Source organism: Oryctolagus cuniculus, chromosome 3 (assembly GCF_051225735.1).
Source record: "Oryctolagus cuniculus isolate XC-2025 breed Fujian yellow rabbit chromosome 3, ASM5122573v1, whole genome shotgun sequence".
Lineage (NCBI taxonomy): Eukaryota > Metazoa > Chordata > Mammalia > Lagomorpha > Leporidae > Oryctolagus > Oryctolagus cuniculus.
Genome location: NC_142869.1, coordinates 60,668,168 through 60,680,848, shown reverse-complemented (window position 1 = coordinate 60,680,848; position 12,681 = coordinate 60,668,168).

Below are 12,681 nucleotides of genomic sequence, written 5' to 3'. Positions count from 1 at the left end.
ATTGTGTTGAGAGATAAATAGTAGGCACTTAATTGATGCTAATTTCTTTGTCCTATCAAAAGAATTTTTGATATTTTGTAAACTTCTGCTACTTGTTCTGGAATTGCTGTTATTTAACTGATAATTAAAATAAGGGAAAAACCAAGATAGGGTTACATTTTTGTAGAACAATAAGTCATAGATGTTTCCGATAAAAATTAACTATAAGGGAATATTATCATTAATCTGTGAGTATTATGCTATTTGGGTGCTGCTAAGGAAAGGAACCACAAGTGTGTGGTAACTATAGCTCCATGTTCATGAACTAGATCCAAAGCTAAATAAAAAATTTACTTTTATATATTTTAAATACTCCAGGGTGAGTATTTGGTGTAGTGATTGAGATACTGCTCAACTCCTTCATCTCACACTGGAGTGCCTGGGTTTCAGTCTTGGCTCCACTTTTGATTCCAGTTTCCTACTAATGTACACCCTTAAAGGTAGCAGGTAATAGCTCAAGTATGTAGGTCCTTGCTACCCGTGTAGGAGACCCATAGTGAGTTCTGGGTGTCTAGTTTTAGACTGGCCCAGCTCTGGCTATTGCAGGCATTTGGGGGAGTGGCCCAGCAGATGGAAGATCTCTCTTTCTGTCTCTGTCTCTATTTCTCTGTCTCTGACTTTCAAATAAATTTTGAAAAAATTTTATGTTGACAAGAAATAAAAAACATAAAAGTTTTAGATACTTAAATAATTAAATATTTTAATTATTAACCTAAGTAATTAAGTTAGTATTTAAATAATTCAATATATTATTTCAAATATTTAAACTTTCAAAATTCTAAAGTAAAAATGTTTTTTTAAAAAAGTTTAAGTGTAGAGGAAAATAACATGTATCTCTGATTTTAAAAGTGACTTTCTTTGTGTTAAAAATCAATTATCATTGCTTTGTTAAGATATGTTCATTTAAGTTTCAATACTTAAGAATAACTGTGTATTAATTATAGAATTCAACCAATAGTATAACAAACAAACAAACAAAAATACTAAGAGGGATAACGTATTAAGTTAAGTGATCCCTGTTAAATTTAAGAGTGGGAATAAGAGAGGGAAGAGATGTACAATCTGGGACATGCTCAAGCTGACTTGCCCCAAACGGTAGAGTTAGAAACATACCAGGGGATTCCAATTCAATCCCATCAAGGTGGCATGTAACAATGCCATCTCACTAGTCCCAGTGATCAATTTCTGTTCACAACTGATCATAATGATAGGACTAAGAGCCAAATGGATCACATAAACCAGACTAGTGTCTGCAAATACTAAGCGATAGAATAAAAAGGGAGAGAACGATCCAACATGGGAAGCGAGATACACAGCAGACTCATAGAATGGCAGATGTCCTAAACAGCACTCTGGCCTCAGAATCAGCCCTTAAGGCATGCGGATCTGGCTGAAAAGCCCATGAGAGTATTTTAGGCATGGAAAGTCAAGACACTCTGTCAAAAAAAAAAAAAATGACCTAAATGAAAGATCTCTGTGAGTGAGATCCCAGTGGAAAGAACAGGTCATCAAAGAAGGAGGTACCTTTCTCTGAAGGGAGGAGAAAACTTCCGCTTTGACTACGACCTTGTCTAAATATGATCAGAGTCGGTGAACTCAAAAGGCTTCCATAGCTTTGGAAACTCATGACAAGAGCCTAGGGTGATTACTGATGCCATAAACAAGAGTGTCAATTTGTTAAGTCAACAACAGGAGTCACTGTGTACTTACTCCTCATGTAGGATCTCTGTCCTTAATGTGCTGTACATTGAGATTTAATGCTATAACTAGTACTCAAACAGTATTTTTCACTTTATGTGTCTGTGTGGGAGCAAACTGTTGAAATCTTTACTTAATGTATGCTAAACTGATCTTCTGTATATAAAGAGAAACGAAAATGAATCTTGATGTGAATGGAAGGGAAGAGGGAGCAGGAAAGGGGAGGGTTGCGGGTGGGAGGGACATTATGGGGGGGAAGGCATTGTAATCCATAAGCTGTACTTTGGAAATTTATATTCATTAAATAAAAGCTAAAAAAAGATATGTTCATAAAAAGTATAAAACATGAGTTTTAAATGAAAATCTGATGGTGCATATTTATCTGTCTTTATTTTTTTTTTCCTGGAAACATTCATGAAGAACTCCTCCTAAGGATAATATACAAAAGAGATGATAAAATGCAATATATTTTACAGGAGAATGGATGTTTCATGAATAAATTGATGTGTGCTAGTAAATTCAATGAGGAACTTTCCTTTTTTGATATACTGGCAGTTCAGGTGCAAGCAGGTTAAATTTAGGCTCCTTTGAACTCACTGTTTCTTGGTAATCTTTTGAAATTCATCAACACATCATTTCAAAAATTTTTCTGAGTTTTTTTTATAGATTGGGAAGAGATAATTATTTTTTTCATATTTTGTTCAGGGCTTTATTGTTATTTTCACTCAGTTTTAATCTCTTATTTTTGTTTAACAATGTTTATTGCAGAATGTGTTATTTGCAAAAAAATTAGAGTGAAAAATAAAAACATTAAGTGGGAGATTTTATATCAAACTGTGAATTTTCACTGATGTCATCTGTACTTGAGAGACACTTTCACCTATCTTAAGAAACTCAGCAACCTCTGGCAGTTAATTGCTTTTCCTTGGTCTTCACACATGAGTGCCATGACAGTAGATGGTACATTGTTGAGTTTCCCACTTTTTTTGTTGTTGTTGCCGTTTAAGAGATTATTCATGCTTCATTCAACAGTTCCACTGACCACAACAATCATTTTTCTCAACCTCAATGACAAATCGTATTGATTTCTTATATTAATTTTTGTGTATGTATATATTTGTACTGAACTGACATAAAATTGTGCATCTTAATAGGGCACCATGTGATGTTTCTATGCATGGATACACTGGCTCAGTTTCCAACAAGATAAACATATATCATGTATCATGGCTTTGTGGTAAAATCATTTAAATGCTTCTAGATTTTTTAAGAGAAATATGGAATATATTATCATTAGTTATAGTCCCCCCACTGTGCAATAAAACACCAGAATTTCTTACTCCTATCTTACTGCAACTTAGTATGTGACAATTACTCTTTCCATGTTCTTCTCTTCATACATTTTCACCAGTCTCTGGTGACCATTCTTATATTCTTAACTTCTAGGAAATCAACTTTTTTTGTATTCCATATGTGAGTGAGAGCACATGGTACCTGTCTTTCTGTATCCACTTTATTTCACTTAACATAGTGAGCTCCAGTTTCATTCATATTATTGAAAATGAGAAGATTTTTATCTCTTTATGGTTAACTAGTATTCCCTTGTATATATGTACAACAATTTCTTTATTCATTCATCAGTAGATGGACACTTGGTGTTTCCATTTCCTGGGTATGGTATATAGTGCTGTAATAAACATGGGGTTACAGATACTTCTTTGACAGAGTGATGCCATTTCCCTTCAATATATATATACCAATTTTTGGGATTGCTGGATTATATAGTAGTTTTTTTTTTTTTTTTTTTTTTTGCTTTCAAACTTTTATTTAATGAATATAAATTTCCAAAGTACAGCTTATGGATTACAATGGCTTCCCCCCAATAACGTCCCTCCCACCCGCAACCCTCCCCTTTCCTGCTCCCTCTTCCCTTCCATTCACATTAAGATTCATTTTCGATTCTCTTTATATACAGAAGATCAGTTTAGCATACATTAAGTAAAGATTTCAACAGTTTGCTCCCACACAGACACATAAAGTGAAAAATACTGTTTGAGTACTAGTTATAGCATTAAATCTCAATGTACAGCACACTAAGGACAGAGATCCTACATGAGGAGTAAGTGCACCGTGACTCCTGTTGTTGACTTAACAAATTGACACTCTTGTTTATGGCCTCAGTAATCACCCTAGGCTCTTGTCATGAGTTTCCAAGGCTATGGAAGCCTTTTGAGTTCACCAACTCTGATCACATTTAGACAAGGTCGTAGTCAAAGCGGAAGTTCTCTCCTCCCTTCAGAGAAAGGTACCTCCTTCTTTGATGACCTGTTCTTTCCACTGGGATCTCACTCGCAGAGATCTTTCATTTAGGTCATTTTTTTTTTTTTTGACAGAGTGTCTTGACTTTCCATGCCTGAAATACTCTCATGGGCTTTTCAGCCAGATCCGCATGCCTTAAGGGCTGATTCTGAGTGCTGTTTAGGACATCTGCCATTCTATGGGTCTGCTGTGTATCTCGCTTCCCATGTTGGATCATCCTCTCCCTTTTTTATTTTATCAGCTAGTATTTGCAGACACTATTTTTGAACTGAAAAGTGATCACTGTTAAATGTAAGAGTGGGAATAAGAGAGGGAAGAGATGTACAATCTGGGACATGCTCAAGCTGACTTACCTCAAACGGTAGAGTTAGAAACATACCAGGGGATTCCAATTCAATCCCATCAAGGTGGCATGTACCAATGCCATCTCACTAGTCCCAGTGATCAATTTCTGTTCACAATTGATCATAATGATAGGACTAAGAACCAAAGGGATCACATATATAGTAGTTTTAATTTTAGTTTACAGAGGAAGCTCCATACTATTTTCCACAATGGATACACTAATTTGTACTGCTACTAATAGTGTTCAAAGATTTCCTTTATGCAAAATCCTCACAATCACATATTATTTATTTTCTTTCTTTCTTTTCTTTATTTTCGTTTAATTTGTGTGGATGAGAGACAGAAACACATACTACAGAGAGACGTTGAGACAAACAGACATACAGACAGACATACACACACACACAGAATTGGGGAGGGGTCTACTACCAACTATTTCATTCCTCAAGTGCCCACAATATCCAGGGTTGGGCCAGGATGAAACCAGTAGCCAGAGCCTCAATTTGGGCTTCCCATGAGGGTTTCAGTAATCTAAGTACTAGAGCTATTAGTTGCTGCCTTTCTAGGGTACCCTATAGCAGGAAGCAGAATCATAAGCAGAAACATGGTTTGAATCCGGCACTCTGACATGGGATGTGAACATACCGAGCAGCATCTTAACCACTGTACCAAAACCCACCCTACTTGTTATTTTGTGTCTTTTTAATAATAGTCAATCTAAGGGCAGTCAGATGATACTTCTTTTCTTTTTTTAATCATATACATTGAATTTTTTTGTATTCTGTGTATTAGTTTACACAAATCAGGGAAAACATATATCTGTCTTTTTATGATTGGCTTATTTCACCAAACATCTAGTTGACCAGTGCACTGGATCCTATGTCTCCTTTTAGATCCACTAACATTTTTTTATAAAAAGCCAGGTGCCCTAGCGTTGGGTGCATATACATTTAATATACTCACATCTTCCTGTTGAATTGACCCATTAATCATTATATAATGCCCTTCTTTGTCTCTTTTAATATTTTTTGTATTAAAATCTGATCCTATGGCCACATCTGTTTGTTTCTGATTTCTATTAATATGGAATATCTTTCTCCATTCTTCCACGTTCTGTCTGTGTGTATCTTTTTGTTGGTGAGGTGTTTTTCTTTTAGTCAGAAAATAGATGAGCATTGGATTTTAAACCATTTTGCCTGTCTGTATGTTATTTTAACTTTTATTTAATAAATATAAATTTCCAAAGTACAACTTTTGGATTATAGTGGCTTTCCACCTCCATAACCACCCTCCCACCTGCAACCATCCCACCTCCCACTCCCTCTCCCTTCCCATTCTTCATCAAGATTCATTTTCAATTATTTTTATATACAGAAGATCAATTTAGTATATTCTAAGTAAAGATTTCAACAGTTTGCACCCACAAAAAACATAAAGTATAGAGTACTATTTAATTACTAGTTATACCATTAATTCACATAGTAGAACACATTAAGGACAGAGATCCTACATGGGGAATAAGTGCACAGTGACTCCTGTTGTTGATTTAACAATTGACACTCTCATTTATGGCATCAATAATCACCCTAGGCTCTTGTCATGAGCTGCCAAGGCTATGGAAACCTTTTGAGTTTGCCAACTCCGATTGCATTTAGACAAGGACATAGGCAAAGTGGAAGTTCTGTCCTCCCTTCAGAGAAAGGTACCTCCTTCTTTGATGGCCCATTCTTTCTGCTGGGATCTCACTCACAGATATCTTTCATTTAGGTCAATTTTTTTTTTTTTGCCAGAGTGTCTTGGCTTTCCATGCCTAAAATACTCTCATGGGCTTTTTAGCCAGATCCGAATGTCTTAAAGGCTGATTCTGAGGCCAGAGTGCTATTTAGCACATCTGCCATTCTATGAGTCTGCTGTGTATCCTGCTTCCCATGTTGGATCATTCTCTCCTTTTTAATTCTATCAGTTAGTATTAGCAGACACTAGTCTTGTTTATGTGATCCCTTTGATAGTTAATCCTATCATTATGATCAATTATGAACTGAAACTGATCACTTTGACTAGTGAGATGGCACTGGTACATGCCACCTTGATGGGATTGAATTGGAATCCCTGGCACGTTTCTAACTGTATTGTTAGGGGCAAGTCAGCTTGAGCATGTGCCAAACTGTACATCTCCTCCCTCTCTTATTCCCACTCTTATATTTAACAGGGATCACTTTTCAGTTAAAATTTAAAAACCTAACAATAATTGTGTGTTAATTACAGAGTTCAACCAATGGTGTTAAGTAGAACAAAAAAATACTAAAAGGAATAAAATAGTAAGTTGTTCCTCGACAGTCAGGACAAGGGCTGATCAAGTCATTGTTTGACATAGTGTCCATTTCACTTCAACAGGTTTCCTTTTAGGTGCTCAGGTAGTTGTCACCAATCAGGGAGAACATATTATATGTGTCCCTTTGGGACTGGCTTATTTCACTCAGCATGATGTCTTCCAGATTCCTCCATTTTGTTGCAAATAACTGGATTTCATTGTTTTTTTACTGCTGTATAGTATTATATAGAGTACATGTCCCATAATTTCTTTATCCAGTCTACTGTTGATGGGCATTTGGGTTGGTTCCAGGTCTTAGCTATTGTGAATTGAGCTGCAATAAACATTAACGTGCAGACAGCTCTTTTATTTGCCAATTTCATTTCCCTTGGGTAAATTCCAAGGAGTGGGATGGCTGGGTTGTATGGCAGGGTTATATTCAGGTTTCTGAGGAATCTCCAGACTGACTTCCATAGTGGCTTCACCAGTTTGCGTTCCCACCAACAGTGGGTTAGTGTGCCCTTTTCCCCACATCCTCACCAGCATCTGTTGTTGGTAGATTTCTGTATGTGAGCCATTCTAACCAGGGTGAGGTGAAACCTCATTGTGGTTTTGATTTGCATTTCCCTGATTGCTAGTGATCTTGAACATTTTTTCATGTGCCTGTTGGCCATTTGGATTTCCTCTTTTGAAAAATGTCTATTGAGGTCCTTGGCCCATCTCTTAAGTGGGTTGTTTGTTTTGTTGCTGTGGAGTTTCTTGATCTCTTTGTAGATTCTGGTTATCAACCCTTTATCAGTTGCATAGTTTGCAAATGTTTTTTCCCATTCTGTTGGTTGCCTCTTCACTTTTGACTGTTTCTTTTGCAGTACAGAAGCTTATAAATTTGACGCAATCCCAAATGTTAATTTTGGCTTTGACTGCCTGTGTCTCCAGGGTCTTTTCCAAGAAGTTTGCCTGTGCCTATATCTTGCAGGGTTTCTCCAATGTTCTCTAATAATTTGATGGTGTCAGGTCACAGATTTAGATGTTTAATCCATGTTGAGTGGATTTTTCTGTAAGGTATAAGGAGGGGTCTTGCTTCATGCCTCTGCATGTGGAAATCCAGTTTTTCCAGCACCATTTGTTGAATAGACTGTCCTTGCTCCAGGAATTGGTTTTAGATCCTTGTTCGAATATAAGTTGGCTTTAGATGTTTGGGTTGATTTCTGTTGTTTGTATTCTTCTCTATTGGTCTATCTATCTGTTTCTGTACCATTACCATGCTCTTTTGATTATAACTGCCCTGTAGTATGTCCTAAAATCTGGTATTGGGATGCCTCCGGCTTTGTTTTTGTTGTACAAGATTGCTTTAGCTATTCGAGGTCTCCTGTGTCTCCAATGAATTTCAGTATCATTTTTTACAGGTCTAAGAAGAATGTCTTCAGTATTTTGATTGGTATCGCATTGAATGTATAAATTGCTTTTGGGAGAATGGACATTTTGATGATATTGATTCTTCCAATCCATGAGCATGGAAGATTCTTCCTTTTTTTGGTATCCTCTTCTATTTCTTTCTTTATCTTGATGTGAATGGAAGAGAAAGGAGGGAGGAGCTGTGGGTTAGAGGAAGGGTGGGTTATGAGTATCACTTTGCCCCTAAATCTCTCTATATAATACATGAAATTTGTTCACTGTATATAAATAAAATAATTTTTAAAGTTTGAACTAAGTGAAAATGATTACAAGATTACTTAAAAACACAGAGAATCACAGGAAATCCATATACGACATGAATGAAAAATTCTGTTAAGAGATAGAGATATTGAAGAAAAATCAAACTGATATACTAGAAATGAAGAATGCAATGTGTCAAATAAAAAATAGCCAGCGCCGCGGCTCACTAGGCTAATCCTCCGCCTTGCGGCGCCGGCACACCGGGTTCTAGTCCCGGTCGGGGCACCGGATTCTGTCCCGGTTGCCCCTCTTCCAGGCCAGCTCTCTGCTGTGGCCAGGGAGTGCAGTGGAGGATGGCCCAGGTGCTTGGGCCCTGCACCCCATGGGAGACCAGGAGAAGCACCTGGCTCCTGGCTCCTGCCATCGGATCAGCGCGGTGCGCCGGCCGCAGCGCGCCGGCCGCAGCGGCCATTGGAGGGTGAACCAACGGCAAAGGAAGACCTTTCTCCCTGTCTCTCTCTCTCACTGTCCACTCTGCCTGTCAAAAAAAAATAAATAAATAAATAAAAAAAAAATAAAAAATACAATGGAAGGCCTTAACAACATATTCAGTGAGACATAAGAAAGAATATCTGAGCTAGAAGATAGATCTTTGAAAAAATGAAAGCAAGACCAAAAGAAGATTAAGAATGAAGAGGAAGAAGTGGAGGAAATTGTGGGGAGCAACTTGGACTAGACTAAGTTACTGGAATTAAGACTTATTCTATGCATCTGCTCTCCCACAATATGGCGCTGGGAGAGGAGGAAACAGCTTCTACACAGCTGCCTCCAGTTCAACCAATAAACAGCAGGACCTGCTCCTGATTGGAGGAGAGCAGCGTACTTGGCGTGTGGGTAGCAGAGTTGGGATTGGTGGAAGAGGACTATAAAGGAGGAGAGAGACAACATGCACCAGGAACATCTATGAGGAACATCTGAGCAGCCCCTGAGAGAGCCGGCCGGCGGTGTGCCGCTCCCCCGTGGAAGTGGGGAAAGTGACAGGGGGAACCGCCCTTCCACGGAGGTGGAAGGGACGGTAGCCAACCCGGGAAGAACCAGCAGCTAACCCGGGAAGGGCCGAGCAGACAAAAGAACAGCGCAGGGTCTAGTGTCGCTCCTCCATGAAGAGGGGGAGCGACAGGAAATAAGAAAAATCAAAAATATAGTTTGAAATTTATGGGATACCATGAAACATCCAAACGTGTGTATCTTAGGAGTTACTGAGGTATAAAAATAGAGGGTAGGTGGGGCTTGCACCATGGCTCACTTGGTTACTCCTCCAACTGCAGCACTGGCATCCCATATGGGAGCTGAGTTCTGGTCCCGGTTGCTCCTCTTCCAGTCCAGCTCTCTGCTGTGGCTCGGGAGGGCAGTGGAGGATGGCCCAAGTGCTTGGACCCCTGCACCTGCATGGGAGACCAAGAGGAAGCATCTGGCTCCTGGCTTCAGATAGGTGCGGCACGCTGGCTGTAGCAGCCATTTTGGGGGTGAACCAATGGAAGGAAGACCTTTCTCTCTTTTTCTCTCTCTCACTGGCTAACTCTGCCAGTCAAATAAAAAAAAATAGAGGATAGGTTAAAAACCCTATTCAGTAAAATAATATCACAAACATCCCTAATTTGGAGAAATGGAAATCCAAGCACAGGAAGCACAAAGAACTCCTCATAGACATAATCAGTAAAGATCTTCACCATGACACATATATAATCAAGCAAGAAGTCAAATTATCACTGTTTCTGGATGACCTGCTTCTATATACAGGGAAAACAAAACACTCCACTAAGGGACTATTGAAACCCATAACAAGGATTGGTAAAGTTGCAGGGGAAATATCAATACACACAAATCATTACTCATTGTTTACACAAACAATGTCATGGCTGAGAAAGAATGTGTACCATTCACAATAGTTACAAAAATATTTAAATACATTGAAATACATTTTTTAACTTTTATTTAGTAAATATAAATTTCCAAAGTACAGCTTAGGGATTACAATGGCTTCCCCCCCCATAACTTCCCTCCCACTCGCACCCCTCCCATCTCCTGCTCCCTCTCCCATTCCATTCACATCAAGATTCATTTTCAATTATCTTTTTATACAGAGGATCAATTTAGTATATATTAAGTAAAGATTTCATCAGTTTGCACCCACTCCAAACATAAAGTGTAAAATACTGTTTGAGTACTAGTTACAGCATTAATTCACATTGGACAACACATTAAGGACAGAGATCCCACATGAGGAGTAAGTACACAGTGACTCCTGTTGTTGACTTAACAGTTTGACACTCTTGTTTATGGCCTCAGTAATCACCCTAGGCTCTTGTCATGAGTTGCCAAGGCTATGGAAGCCTTTTGAGTTCGCCGACTCTGATCATATTTGGACAATGTGGTAGTCAAAGTGGAAGTTCCCTCCTCCCTTCAGAGAAAGGTACCTCCTTCTTTGATGGCCCTGTTCTTTCCACTGGGATCTCACTTGCAGAGATCTTTCATTTAGGTTTTATTTTTATTTTTATTTTTTGCCAGAGTGTCTTGGCTTTCCATGCCTAAAATACTCTCATGGGATCTTCAGCCAGATCTGAATGCCTTAAGGGCTGATTCTGAGGCCAGAGTGCTATTTAGGACATCTGCCATTCTATGAGTCTGCTGTGTATCTCGCTTCCCATGTTGGATCATTCTCTCCCTTTTTGATTCTGTCAGTTAGTATTAATAGACACTAGTTTTGTTTGTGTGATCCCTTTGACTCTTAGACCTATCAGTGTGATCAACTGTGAACTGAAATTGATCACTTTGACTAGTGAGATGGCATTGTTACATGCCACCTTGATGGGATTGTATTGGAATCCCCTGGCACATTTCTTTTGGTTTCCTTATATAAAAAAATGGAAACACATTTCTAATAAATTGTTTCTAAAGAAAAAAAAAATAATGACAGCTTAATAAAGCCTGATGACCTTCAAATAATCTGCCATTATGCTTTTTTTTGCATATAAATGTTGTAAGATGCACCTATCCTGAAGGATATTTCAGGACTCAAATGTACTGATAGTTTTAGGTATCCATGCCACATTGAAAATAGCATTTCTCTCTGTCTACAATATGCCTCCTTGAACAGGTCTTAGCTTGCCACTGTTTTATTACTTATCCATTGCATAAAAACTCCCATTTTATTATCTTCTTTTTCTCAGGAGAGATGATGGGTCCTGATGCTGAAGGATCTGAAATCCACTGTCATGAACAAGCAATGAACACTTATATTCTACAGAAGGGGAACTGTGAGCCTGCAGCAGGGAAAGCAAATCAAACAAGTACCTTGTAAGACACGGAACTAACAGGAGAAACTAACAGAAGAACTAACAGCATAAACAGAATACCACATCTTCATTTATGTGGTTTTTTGTATTTTATTTATTTTTTAAAAAGATTATTTATTTATTTATTGAGAGGCAGAGTTTACAGACAGTGAGGGGTGAGACCGAGAGAAATATCTTTCATCTGATGGTTCACTCCCTTTGCCGCAACAGCTGGAGCTGAGCTGATTCAAAGCCAGGAGCCAGGAGCTTCTTCCGGGTCTCCCACTCGGGTACAGGGGCCAAGTGCTTGGACAATCTTATACTGCTTTCCCATGCTATCGCAGAGAGCTAGATCAGCAGAGGAGTAGTCGGGACTAGAACTGGTGCCCATGTAGGATGCTGGTGCCACAGGTGGAGAAGGATTAACCTACTGAGCCACAGTGCCAGACTCATGCTTTTTTGCATTTTAAAGGTACTACTATTCCATGAGGGGCTTTTTGAAAAGAATGATTTTAGAATTTAAATAGTTTCAGAGGATGCACAAAAGGATAATGATATAAAATTTTAACAGTGCAAAAACATGAAGAAATAATATTGAGGAAAGACATCAGTGATACAGAAAACTAAACTGACAATGATTCTCATAAGGAGAAAATGGAACAAAAGGAAATATATGTTGATCAAAATTCTTCCTGCAAGTGATAGAATGCATTCTGGGTATCTGAAAGAATAAAGGAATTTATGTATTTGGCAGAATCTCTGCAATCTGTTTGGAGAGCTATCATGACTGTGGGGATGAACACAAGGACAAGGGGAAATATGGGGCTTTTCTAGGGAAAAAAAAGCTTACTCTCACCACTTGGCATCTTTGCCACTCAATACTGAGGATCAGCTTCTGCTGTGAGACAGCCAGGACTATTGCCCAAACATTACAGGTCTCCCATAGAATAAGTTGCCCTGGCACCACTACTCAATACT